This window comes from Pelodiscus sinensis, chromosome 3 (genome assembly GCF_049634645.1).
Source record: "Pelodiscus sinensis isolate JC-2024 chromosome 3, ASM4963464v1, whole genome shotgun sequence".
In the NCBI taxonomy this organism is placed as follows: domain Eukaryota; kingdom Metazoa; phylum Chordata; order Testudines; family Trionychidae; genus Pelodiscus; species Pelodiscus sinensis.
The window spans coordinates 22267401-22280154 of record NC_134713.1 but is presented as its reverse complement, the minus strand read 5'-3'; positions in this window follow the sequence as shown (position 1 = coordinate 22280154).

Below are 12754 nucleotides of genomic sequence, written 5' to 3'. Positions count from 1 at the left end.
GGTGCCTGGTTGAGGGGTCTGATCCACACACTAAATACCTAATTTTGATCACTATATTTTAGGCTGGAAAAGAAACGTTCCCCATGTCATATTGGAAGTGACCCGGAGGGTTTTTCACCTTCCTCTATAGCGTGGGACACGGGTCACTTGGGGTGTTATTTCGAAATAACAGTCCACATGTACACCGCAGGCATTTATTTCGAAATAATGTGGAAATACTGTCAAGCTGGAGGACTTCTTACTCTGACTTCTGTAACCCTGATTGTACAAGGAGTAAGGGAAGTGGGAGGAAGAGTGCTCTATTTTGAAATAAGTGCTGTGTAGATGCTTTCAATATTGAAATAAGCTATTTTGAAATAAGCTATGCAATTGACGTAGCTCACTTTGTGTAGCTTATTTCCAGTTAAGCACTGCTACATTCTAACCCTTGTATATTTTAACTAAAGAAAAATGTGGTTTCATTGTTGCAGAGGTATCTAGGGTAGCTCACAAAATTGGATGACTGGGTTCTATTACACGAATGGATGGGTGAGATTCTATGGTCTGAAATGTGTAGATGGCCAGACCTGATGATGAGAATGACACTTCTGACCTTTAGATGTATGAGTCTATTTAAATAAAGATTCGAAGACTTCAGAAATTCAGAGCATATGGGTCTATTGTAGAAGTGGGCGAGGTTCTGTAGCCTATGATGTGCAGGAGATCACTCTAGATGGTCATAATAATGGATTCTGGCCTTAAAGTCTATGACTCTATGGCTACGTCTACACTGGCCCCTTTTCCGAAAGGGGCATGCTAATTTTACAGGTCGTAATAGGGAAATCCGCGGGGGATTTAAATACCCCCCGCGGCATTTAAATAAAAATGTCCGCCGCTTTTAAAAGATCCTCCGGAAAAGGGCTTTTTTCCGGAGGATCAGGGCCAGTATAGACGCTCTTTTCCGGCTTTTCTAAAAGCCGGAAAAAAGCGGCGGACATTTTTATTTAAATGCCGCGGGGGGTATTTAAATCCCCCGCGGATTTCCCTATTACGACCTGTAAAATTAGCATGCCCCTTTCGGAAAAGGGGCCAGTGTAGACGTAGCCTAAGAGAATATATACCATATGAAGTGAGGTTTTTATAGGCAGAGTACCTAAAAGTAGAAAAAATAATTAGTGTGTTTGGCAGATCACAGGATATTTTCTGTAAATGTCTCCTTACAAAGAAAAAGGTTTTGCTTCTGATTTTACTCTAATGTTATGATCACTTTTGGGAAAAAAATAAACTATCATGTTTTCTTCACTTAAGTTAATAAAAACAGCTATATTGGCTCAGACCAATTGTCCATCTAGCTGTCCTTTTGTATGACAATGGCTGGTGCCAAATGCTTCAGAGGGAATGAACAGAACTGGACTAGTTGCCACACACTGGGAAACTGCTGCTAGTTACCTGTGCTTCAAAATTATCATCACCATCATGGTCAAGTGGTCAGTAATATATTCCTACTGCTATGTTCTTATTATTCAAGCATGGAATATCTATCCATAGTGATTCCTTGGTAATGTTTGATTCATTTAAGATTTTTATTATCTTCAAACCTGTGCTTTCTGTGGGCCACTCCGCCCCCCACTAGTGCAACTTTCTTTATCATTCCTATATATTTTGTACCTTGATATTACTGGCTATATCTACACAGCAACGTTATTTTGGAATGACTGACATTATTCTGAAATAACATAGTCGGTATCTACACAGCAAACAGTTATTTTGACATAGAATTATAGAATCATAGAATAATAGGACTGGAAGGGACCTCAAGAGGTCATCGAGTCCAGCCCCCCGCCCTCAAGGCAGGACCAAGCTCCGTCTACACCATCCCTGACAGATGTCTATCTAACCTGTTCTTAAATATCTCCAGAGAGGGAGATTCCACCACCTCCCTTGGCAATTTATTCCAATATTTGACCACCCTGACAGTTAGGAATTTTTTCCTAATGTCCAATCTAAACCTCCCTTGCTGCACTTTAAGCCCATTACTCCTTGTCCTGTCCTCAGAAACCAAGAGGAACAAATTTTGTCCTTCCTCCTTGTGACAGCCTTTTAGATATTTGAAAACCGCTATCATGTTCCCCCTTAATCTTCTTTTTTCCAAACTAAACAAGCCCAGTTCATGAAGCCTGGCTTCATAGGTCATGTTCTCTAGACCTTTAATCATTCTTGTCACTCTTCTCTGTACCCTTTCCAATTTCTCCACATCTTTCTTGAAATGTGGCGCCCAGAACTGGACACAGTACTCCAGCTGAGGCCTAACTAGTGCAGAGTAGAGCGGCAGAATGACTTCACGAGTTTTGCTTACAACACACCTGTTGATACAACCTAGAATCATCTTTGCTTTTTTTGCAACAGCATCACACTGTTGACTCATATTCAACTTGTGGTCCACTATGACCCCTAGATCCCTTTCCGCCATGCTCCTTCCTAGACAGTCGCTTCCCATCTTGTATGTATGGAACTGATTGTTCCTTCCTAAGTGGAGCACTTTGCATTTCTCTTTATTAAACCTCATCCTGTTTACCTCTGACCATTTCTGACATAATGTTCAAATGATTTCGAAATGGAGGACTTCTTACTCTGACCGCTGTAACCCACATTTTATGAGGGGAAGTCAGAGGAAGAGTGCTATAACTTGGCCTTCCTGCTGTATAGACAACCTCAAAAGCCGAAATAAGCTATTTTGACTTAAGCTACACATTTGACATAGCTCAAGTTTCATAGCTTATTTCAGATTTAGCCCTGCTGTATAGACATGCCCACCGTGTCCCATTGATTATTACTGTTCACCAAATTTCTGTGATGCCTATTATATCACTATCTTCACTGAATATCAGGCAATCAAGTTCACCCATGTAAGTATTTAGATTTCTATCATTTATATAGAAGCACTTACAAATGTTTTCAGTGTTTAATTGTGTGTCTTTATGTCATATGATTGACTGGGACTCTTTTTCATATGACTGTTTCTCTTCAGTTCTTAAGTATATTTTATCAATTGCTATTCTATCTTTTTTATTAAGCTATAAAGTGTCTCCTTTAATAATTCCTCCCATAAGAGATGTGTCTGTATAAACCATGTGCTCCTCTGCACTTGTCAGCTTAACCCCAGCTCTTAGTTTAAAAATCCTCTATGACCTTTTTAATTTTACATGCCAGGCATCTGGTTTGGTTTTGGTTTAGGTAGAGCCCATCTTTCCATTTTAGGCTCCTCCTTTTCCAAAAGGTTCACCCATTCCTAATAAACTGAAATCCCTCCTCCCTCACACATTGAGACTCTGCAGCACTGCCATGTAACTGTCCCCGGATGTGGAAATGGAAGCATTTCAGAGAATGGAAGTCTTGGACTTTAATTTTTTACCTCAAACTTAAATTTGGACTCCAGGACCACTCTCCCACCTTTCTCTAGTAACTGGTGCCTACATCTACGACACTCAGAACAGCACATAAGTCTGTCTAAATGTCTTAAGAGGTCTTCAATCTTCACGCCCACCAGGCAATTAGCAATGCCTTTCTCCTGATCATTCACTAAACTAACTAACTAGATTTCTAATAACTTAATCCTCTATTACTGTTATCTGTCTGTTCCTAATAACTAATAATCCCCTGGAGATTTATCCTCAGCGTGAGAGCATGCCATGACATCACCTGGAGGGTGGGTGCCAATGGTAGAATTATTTCCCTCCACTGCAACCAGATGTTCCCTGAGATTTTCATCTTCCTCACAAGCACAGAAAATTAAAAGGTAAAAAATAAAATATTTTTTGTTTAGTGCAAAACAAAACTGTTCATTTCAATTTTTAAACATTTTTGCATTTCTTATATAAACTAAATGAAAATATGAAACAAAAATTCAGCCTGTGTAACACTTTGGGATAACTGTCACAATTCTGCAAAAACTCAGTGTAATTCCATAATAAAAAAGGGGAGGAAATTGTATTTTCCTAGTGAACATTTTCAAGGAGAAAATAAGCTACCTTTGTTGACTAAATTATTTGTTGTGAATTACTTGCTTAACTCTACAAATAGCCGATGTGTCTGTGGGTATGTCTAGACTACATGCCTCTGTCAGCAGAGGCATGTAAAATAGGCTACCCAACATAGTCAATGAAGCGGGGATTTAAATATCCCCCACTTCATTAAAATAAAAATGGCTGCTGCACTGTGCCGACGATCAGCTGATTGTCGGCACAGCGCGGCAGTCAAGATGCAGATCGGTCGACAGGGGAAGCCTTTGTCAATTGCTCCCTTATGCCTTGTGAAATGAGGTTTACAGGAGCAGTTGACAAAGGCTTCCCCTGTCGACCAATCCGCATCTTGACTGCTGCGCTGAGCTGATCCGGCACAGTGCTGCGGCTATTTTTATTTTAATGAAGCAGGGGATATTTAAATCCCCACTTCATTGATTATGTCGGGTAGCCTATTTTACATGCCTCTGCCGACAGAGGCATGTAGTCTAGACATACCCTGTGTGACCAGGATGAGACTTAGTACAAAATTTTTACCCACATTGGATGCTGTTATCCTCTAAAATTAGAAGTAACATTGATATGAGCAAAAATGGGACCTTCTTAGTCCAAAACTTAGTGGCATTTAGATATTTGCAGAGTCTTATTTGGAACTGGAGTATATAATTCACATATAGGGTAAGACTGTGCTTTTAGGCACAGCCCAGAGCAAAGAGAAGTGTGCAAACCATAGTACTCTGGGATAGCCTGGGAAGCATGTGACTGTGAGACATCCCTCTGAATCACAATTCCTTTCCTCCCCATGCTTCCATCTTGCTTTGACGTCTTAGGAATTTGCTTCTGGCCTATATCAGCAGCAATTTCTAGGCTGTGGACTTGGGATACCACCCATTCCTCATCCCTCTCTGTCACTATCCACCTGTTTGCTTTGAAGGTGAAATCAGGAATGTAATGCATATTTCTCCCTGCACACCTGGATCCAAGCTCTGCATAGTCAGGTGAAGGTATGAATATAATACAATCCAGATAGCTTCTTAAATAAACAACTCATACAAACCTACTTGTTCTTTGATGTGTCTTTTAGCTAGAATAGAGCTCCAAACACATGTTAATCCAATAATCAAGAATGTCCATGTAGATTTGAGAAATTTACCTGGAGACTGTTACTCCATAACTCAATTAATGGTTATGTTAATCTTTTATAGTAGTTAATTCTGAAGTTCGTTCACAAATAGAGCCAGGGGCCAACAAGGCATTTGAGATACCAGATGGCCATGAATGTTATAACAAAATGTTGGGCTGTGACTGTAATTTAATAGGGGGGGGGGATTTTCAGAAACAATCAAAATTGGACACACTCTCCTGCAAATAATGTTATGACTCCAGTGGGAACAAAGTTAGGCTAATGCTAAATACTTTTGAGACTCCAAACTATAATGCCTTATCTCACTGTGACTGAAGCTAATGACAAAACTCCCACTGACTTCAGTGGTGCAGTACCTCTAGCTAATGAGAGTCAAATTAACAAAATAATTGTGCGAATATATCAAGAAAATGTATGTTTGGTGAAACATTTACACAATATATGTTTTGGATTATATAGATTCCCCTCCAGCTATTAGCAAAGAGTGCAAGGAAGCCATTATAGATATGGAGTCATTTCTTGAAATGATTCCATTACCTAATATTTCTCTAGACTGTAAGATTAAAAATCCTTTGCACTGATTTTCATACATGCATATTTCTCTTATCAACCTTGATCTTGTCATCTTACTAAATTATTTCTAATATGCATATAATAAATGATTGCTAGGGATTTTTATCGATAGAAATAAAACCATTTTTATTCCTTTTAGAACACCAGTCTCCATTATTAGATGCCTTTAGATGAATTTTCACCATGAGGGTCAATAGCATTTCCCCACACAGAAGAAGCATTTGATAGAGTGGATACTTGAGTTGGCAAGCCAAAAGTGAACACAGTAGTCAAGCTGAGAGCATATCTGTTAAAATGTTGCAATTGCTTCATGTTTGCTTGTTGCTCTGGGAGGAGGTCAACAATTTACTGGTGTCTTAAAGCAGTGGCAAACTACATCCCTCAGCTCTGCTTGCATAGGCCAGCTCATTGTGGAGGAGAATATTTTCCCTTTATCCACCCTTCACTGACATCCTACTTGTGGAAGGAATAAGAGTCTTGCAATTTCCATTTTACTCCTCCATGTCCAGACAAGCCCAGGGCTATAATGGAAGGCTTTTATTCCTTACTCTCTTGACTGTGCTGAGACTTTAAATTTATGGGGGCAACAGTGTGAATGGTCAGATCTTTGGGGCCATCTCTCTAAATCTTTTGAGAGTATAGGCATGCTGTAAATAATAATATCCAAACTGGAGATATGCTATTATTTATTGTTTATTAATTACTGTGAGTATGCTTTGTACTATATAAACATATGAAGACAATTATTGCCACAATCAAACTAATTATAACTGCTGACACATTTTGATATGTGATTAAAACATCTTGGATGGAACAAAAAATAGTTAATCTCATGGCTGATAGTCAACTACAAAGAACTATTTAATGTGAATATAATCTACATCTAGACTTTAAAATTCAGTTCAGTAAATAGATATTATCATCTAAGAACAGCACTTCCATGCAAGAAGTTTCCTGACACAAGCTCTGTGATGCTATTTGAAAACAAAGATCCTCTTCAGTTGGTAGCGGAAGAAAAGATGTTATCTGCAACCCAAAGCTGAAGAGTGGTAAATACATGTGACTGTTGCCATTTCATATGGTGGCAGAAAACCTTGACAGCTACTTGGTTCAGCCAAATTTATATTAAAAGCAAGATATCTGAAGGTGAACCACCCTAAAAGCTTGAGATTTAGTCAAAGATTCCTTATATAGCAATGTCATTGTCTGCCTTCATTGAGTATTGATCGTGTCACTGTTCTAGTGATGTTGACATAAACCATTTTGAAGTCTTCGGAAGGCAAAAATTGTGTATACCTACTAGACAAAGAATACTACAAACAATTCATAGTGTCTGTTGAAATTCACTTGTAACTGGGGTTGAAGCATGCAGGATTGTTTTGGAAAAGAATAGTAATGAATATTAGGAGTCATTCCTGAATATTAGGAGTCATTGCTGTATAAGCATCCACTATACAATCCTTCATAGAAGGAACAAAAGAGGCCATGGAATCCAGCTGCAACCAGACAAACATTAAGAGAGTGCATGGAATAAAGCACTGCCTCTCAAATGAGACTCTGAAGTTACTTTGTGTGGCAGACCAGGAGCGCAAACACAAAAGGAGAATAGATACATGGGATCACATATCTAGGCCTCATGGTCTCTTGTGAGCAGCCATGAACTTGGGGGTTTCCTTCTGTGAAACTCATGGTCCCCTCTTCTCCCGCACACCCCAATCCTCTGCATCAATTACAGTTCTAAGGTTGCCATCTTTTTAATGGCTTGCAACCACACCCCTGAGGCCCTGCCCTCTGCTCTGCCTCTTCCCCAATGGTCCTGATGCCGCTTCACCCCTTCACTAAAGGTCTTGCTCTCTTGTCTTCCTCTTGCCCCCAAGGCTCTGCACCAACTCTACCTCTTCCCCCAGATTAAGAAAAAAATTGGTCAGCATGACTTGTCAGCACTTGGACACACAAGCCAAAATCTGGACTGTGCAGATGAAACTGGATGGGTGGCCACCCTGTAGAGTTCTATATGATCTCGAAGTCCTCCGCTGTTGCTGCTCACAAGTTTTCCAGCAGTCCCAGTAGAGTGAAAATGACAAGTTTCCAGACATACTCTATGCCATCCTACTGTGAAAGGCAGTACCAAAACAGAGCAGGGTTGCCCGGACACCATGCAGTTGCTTGCAACAATACCAGCTTCAGGGCTTGATTCTCCAATGTCCTGAAATTGGTTTAGTCATTTACACCAATACAAAGTGGGTGGAAAAGGCTACCGAATCAGAATTGTAGTACTTTGCACAGGTAGAAATAAGTACCCAGATTGCAGGGCAAAGGAGGATCAGGTCCACAATCTAGGGCCACCTCAGCTAATGCTTCTAGCAGCAGAAATATAGAGACACTGTTATAAATAGACTGATCAATTCCATTGCTTCCCTTTAAGATGTAAAGAGAAGCAGTAAAATTGATCAGAATGGCATTAATTTAATTCTGCAGCTCCTGATACTGTCAGTGATTCACTAATTAAAGTTAATAATTAGGCAGTAATGGATGAGTTTTCCAAGACTTATAAATACATAATCTTCAACTACTCTCCTAAACTCTGCCCTTCAAGGCTGGTTGAAGGTATAGGGAACTTCTAGAAGCAAACAGATATACTAAAAATCAGAAATGAGAAGACACAAACTCTGTTGCCGTTTTGAGGAGAACATCTAATACTGACGTGGAAAACTGCATAGAAAACCATGTTAGCTCCTCAGTTGTTGTCGCCTCCTCAGTGCATATAACCTTTAGCTCTTATCTCAAATGTTGATTGATATTAAAGTTCTCTGGCTTGTGTAGGGAGTGTGTTTAAAGCCAGGAAAGTCTTCAACCCATGCAGAGAGCCAGGAGTGAAATCCCAATTTTATTGAAGTAAATTGCAAAACTCCCATTGACATCAGTGTTTTCAGAAAGTATTTTAGCTTCATTGACAACAATAGAGATATATTAGAGAAGCTTAGGATCTGTCCCAGGTTGTTTACTAGCTTGCTTATGGGAGACATATAACAAGCACTGATTTCAGTGGCAATATTGTTATTTCTAGTAGAAACATTTCTAAATGTAGGGTGTTGGATGGGGTGGATGGTTTGCATTTTCATATATGACCATTTTTGGCTACTGTTGGATCCCCAGTCTCATTGTTATTGGGGCAGGAATAATGAAGGATTGCTATCCTTGTTGTGTGAACCAAGGGCATCAGAACTGTCACTGGTATCCCAGATAGATGGGCTTGCCATCAACTAAATGTCACTCACTAGACAAGGGACATAGGTTCCAAAGCCCAGTGAGTTGAGAGAGAGAGGATGGGAACAAGCACTTCTGTCTAGTAGTTTGGTCCCCACTTAAGGGCCCTAGACATCATTTAATTCATCCTCTCTCCACTGTATGATAAAAGCGCTAATTTAGGCTCATTTGAGAGTCTTGTTACCACAGAGCTGAAATCACTGGTACCTAGGTGAAGTCTAAGTGTAAGACCTCTGATTCAGGATGCCAGTGTGTACCAACAATGAAGCTTCTGTGCTAAAAGCTGGAATCACCAAGGGTATGTCTACACTACCCTCCTAATTCGAAATAGGAGGGTAATGTAGTCATACCGCAATTGCAAATGAAGCCCGGGATTTGAATTTCCCAGGATTCATTTGCATAAAGCCGGCCGGCACCATTTTTAAATGCTGGCAGTTCGAACCCCGTGCCGCGCGGCTACACGCGGCACGGAGTCGCTAGTTCGGATTAGGCTTCCTAATCCGAACTAGCTGTACTCCTCGTGGAATGCCCTAGCTCGTGGAATGAGGAGTACAGCTAGTTCGGATTAGGAAGCCTAATCCGAACTAGCTACTCCGTGCCGCGTGTAGCCGCGCGGCACGGGGTTCGAACTGCCGGCATTTAAAAATGGCGCCGGCCGGCTTTATGCAAATGAAGCCCGGGAAATTCAAATCCTGGGCTTCATTTGCAATTGCGGTATGACTACATTACCCTCCTATTTCGAATTAGGAGGGTAGTGTAGACATACCCTAAGAGATATGTTACACTGTGGGACCTGAAGACACCCTGGTGATTAGTGAGTAGGGCAACAGGTGGAGAGTATTGAATCAAAATGAGTTGTGGGGATTGCTATCAGGGTGGGTGGAGGAGACGCATGGTGATAGGAGAGCTGGCAGAGAGGATCAGATTGGAGTGGGGTGTGGCAACTGGCCAGTGGGTTGGTGGTGGAGAGGGGTAGTGACTGGCCAGCAGGGTGATTGGTGGAGCAGTGCAATGACAGGTTGGCTGATGGCAAGGATCAGAAAGAATTGGAGTGGGATGTGCCCTAGCAGGGCAGCTGGTGGAGAGGCACTGTGAGAGGGGGCTGACAGAGAGAATTGGATCAGAGTGGAGTGCAGTGACTGGCTAGCAAGGCAGCTGGTGAAGAGGCATGGTGATAGGGCAGCTAGCAGCAAGGATCAGATCGGAGTGGCATGTGGTGATTGGACAGCAGAGAAGCTCGCAGAGAGGTGCAGTGATAGAGCATCTGGCGGCAAGGATTGGACCAGAGTAGAGTGTGGCAATTGGCCAGTAGGGTGGCTGGTGGAGAGGCGCTCGGATTGGTTAGAGCTGATGAGCAAGTTCCAAGGCAGTGACATGAGTAAGATGCTTTGTCTGCAGATGCACCTCTGAACTCTGGGAACCACCGTCCAAGGACAAGTGTAGATGGGGTGCAGAGAAGGGACTGGCAGGTTAATGGGACTTTTGGTTGCTGCACTTAAGAACCAGAGACAAAAGGACACTGCTGAATCTGCTCTGGGGAGGGGGTTACTCATGATTGCATATTTATGGATCCTGCTTGCTGCATTTTCCCAAATTAATGCCAAGAGGGGAAATATTGTCTCTCAGAGTGCTTGGGCAGTGGTGTGTCACAGATTACTGAGTGGGGGCTTGAGCTGATTTTGTGTTGTATTGTTGCAGAGGCACCCCTAGATATTGAACTCAGCTCTTGTTGCTGCCAGTTCCAAGGAACAGAAGAGTTACACAGAAAGGCTATGTCTAGACTACATCCCTCTGTTGGCAGAGGGATGTAAATGAAGCACTTCAAAAGTGCAAATGAAGGGGAGATTTGAATTTCCCGTGCTTCATTTGCATAATCACATCATGGCGCTCTTTTGAAAAAGTGCTATTTTGAAATTGAAACCACAGTCTAGACGCAGTTCTTTCAAAAATGGGGTGCTTTTTCTAAAGACCCTATAAACCTAAAAAAAAATGAGGTTTACAGGATCTTTCGAAGAAGACTTTTATTTTCGAAAGAACCATGTCTAGACTGTGGTAGTATTTGGCCAAGAAAATATGGAAATGTAGGACATTTTTCACATCTTAATCCAAAATGGTTGCTTAAGTACTTTCTGGGTAACAGCAGTAGGTCTCCTATTGTCTGAGAGTGGCAGGTGCCTCTGCAGTTATAAAACAGTGGAAGGTATTTTTGCTGCAGGAGATTTAAGGCAGTAAGTTGTAACACATTTTTAGTTTTTGAACGATTGCCTTTTGAGCTAAAAGACCCCAAGCCCTCCAATAGTCAAGAGTATAAGGCTTACCAAGTCCCTTGTCTGTGCTTGGGTGGCTAGCCCATGCCACTGCCCATGCTGTAACATCTGCTCTGCTGTTTTTAATAAACTAGCTTGAGCAGCACTAGTGCTTGCTTGTCTACCTCGAAGACATGGTCCCAGCTGCATTGGGACAATCTAGCCTTGTTTTCAGCATGGAGACTCACTGAAATCTGTGGGGAGGCACAGATACAGCAAAGGGCCAGTATACACGTATATTATTTACTTTTGTGTTAACTGGTGTGCATTTCAGCATATGCTGAAACTAGTCCAGAGCTTCCTTATCCGTTAATCTCCTTACACAAATGCGAGAAATACCAGGCCTCTGCAGAGCACTAGAGGGTCAAATAAGCCTAAAATAGCAGAGTGAAGGAAGAATTCTTCAGTAGGGTCTGAGAAGAGACAGTGCATGAAAAAAGTGCCAAGGGGTCAGGAGAGGAACACACAGGATAAAATACTTTCATCTATTGTATTGGGGTCAATAGGCTCCCATCAGGAAATCTTGAGCCCAAGATTAATTATTTATTGCAGTAGGTAAACCATTGTGCTCTTGAAGACACTGGGGTGACTTTAGGCATCTTTTAGATTTCTGTTTCACACATTAGAATTTTCTATCTATCTATCTATCTATCTATCTATCTATCTATCTATCTATCTATCTATCTATCTATCTATCTATCTATCTATCTATACACAATAGAGGCTAGCACTATAGTGGTGGGTGGCAATGAGAAGCCTTTTAACTCATTTTAGCATGTCCATCTTGGATAGAAAGGCTGGGAAACCAAAGATTAAATATTGCTTAAGAATTTCATAGCTATTCCAAATGGCACATCAAGATAGTTATGATTCACTGTGTAATTTATATGGCAGGAAATCTAGTTTTAAAAAATTCCCAGTCTTCTTATTTAACATTCTGCCACTGATTCATTCTTGGAACTTGATCATTTTTGTGTATATTTTAGGAACTCTTGTTCTAAAGTTAGACACAAGTCGTGTGTTTGTCAGCTCCCAGCAGATGAGGTCTTGCTGTTAAGCAACAAAACAAATAAAAATAGCCTTTTGGTTCTCACAGGAAATAATGATTTGGGAGATGGGAGGAGTGAAGAAACAAAAGCACAATATTGCAGTCTTAATTGTGGAAACATTCCTATTAGGAATTTAAGACAGAAATATTTCAACCCAATGAATCAGTGGCAGAATGTTAAATAAGAAGACTAGGAATTTTTTAAGACTAGATTTCCAGCCATTCTTTCCGAGCTATACATGCTTGTGATTAGAATGAGTTAAAAGGCTCCTCCTGAGTTAGCACAGAAAGAGTGGCTACTTCATTTGCAGGAATGTTTTAATAAAACTTATGTCAATATTTTAGACAAAAATATGAATAGTATAATTGATCTTCACTACTTGTGCTGAATTGTTGTGTAGATTTGCATTGCTATGCA